Raw genomic sequence first — 1,442 nt, forward strand, 5'->3', positions numbered from 1 at the left:
GGATTAAGTCAAAAAAACAATTTGCCTGGAAAACCCTTAGCATGGATTATTCTAGAATATATTCCAAGACTAATCAGTTTCTCCAAGTTTTATATGATAAATTCAAGTTTAGAAAATTGCAAAAACCATATATATATGGTTTGATCTTCATATTTACATATTTTAATAGATGATATATTATATACTATATTTTCATATATATGAATTATATATTTATATAGACATAGGAAAATACACATATACATTGAATATGTATATATATTTCATAATATACAAATGTCATACTTACCCTCCCAAGGGCAAATACTGAAGATTGAATGTACATTTTCCTTTCCTTTTACTAATAGTTCATTTCTTTGTAAAATACTTTTTCTACCTTTATTTTGTTTAATTAAATGCTAAGAATATTGACCCACACATTCAAACAGTGGACTACAATCCAAGGTTTCTACTTTTCCGTTTCAAGTTTGGCACTTCCTGCAGCAAGGCTCCACCTCCTAAAAGTTAAATAATCTTTCCAAATACAAACAGGGGTGTGTGTGTGTGTGTGTGTGTGTGTGTGTGTGTGTGTGTGTGTGTTTGGTTTTTGTATTCACATATTTCACATCACCATAGGAAAATTTCCCCAAATCTAGAGAAAGCAATACCCATGTGGTCTCAGAAAAGTCTGAAAATCAAACAGATAATACCAGAAAAAATCTCCATACTTCATATTGTACTTCAAACTATAGATATATGGAACACCACATCCAATAAAAACAGGCCTGTCATAATAACCATGATTTCTAAACAGAATCTTAGGAACCACAAGATCTTGAAATAGAGTGTGTTGTAGTTCACACTAAAAGAAAGCTGCCAGCCATTTAATAAATAATAAATGTCAGTATTTAATATACCAATTAAATTATTATAGCCAATAAAATAATTTACCATAATTAAAAGAGATAAAAGAAGACTAAAGAAATTCATAACCACCAAGGCAAATTCTACTGAAGACTCTTGAAGGAGTCCTTCAGGCAGAATTAAGTTAGTCATATCCATGTATCTACAGGAAAAAATAAACACACTAGAACAGTAGTTACATAAATGAGGAATAGGAGATCACCAAACACTACATAATAAATTAAAAGACAGGAATTTACTTATGCCTTTCAATATCAACTATCTGAGAATAGGATGGACTGAAACTAAAAATCAACAAAAGAAACTAAAATACACAAATTTTTATACAATGAGCAGTACCTTATTAATGATGACGGGGTTATTGAAAAAAATCAGTAAGGAAATAAAAATTTCATAGAATCAAATAAAAAATGAAAACACAATATCTCAAACCTCTAGGATGCAATGACTAGGTCCAAGAGGTAAGGTTATAGTTATAAGTGCCTGCATTACAAAACCATAGAGATCACAAATAAGTAACCATTCACCTTATGATCTTA

Source organism: Mus caroli, chromosome 18 (genome assembly GCF_900094665.2).
Source record: "Mus caroli chromosome 18, CAROLI_EIJ_v1.1, whole genome shotgun sequence".
Classification (NCBI taxonomy): Eukaryota; Metazoa; Chordata; class Mammalia; order Rodentia; family Muridae; genus Mus; species Mus caroli.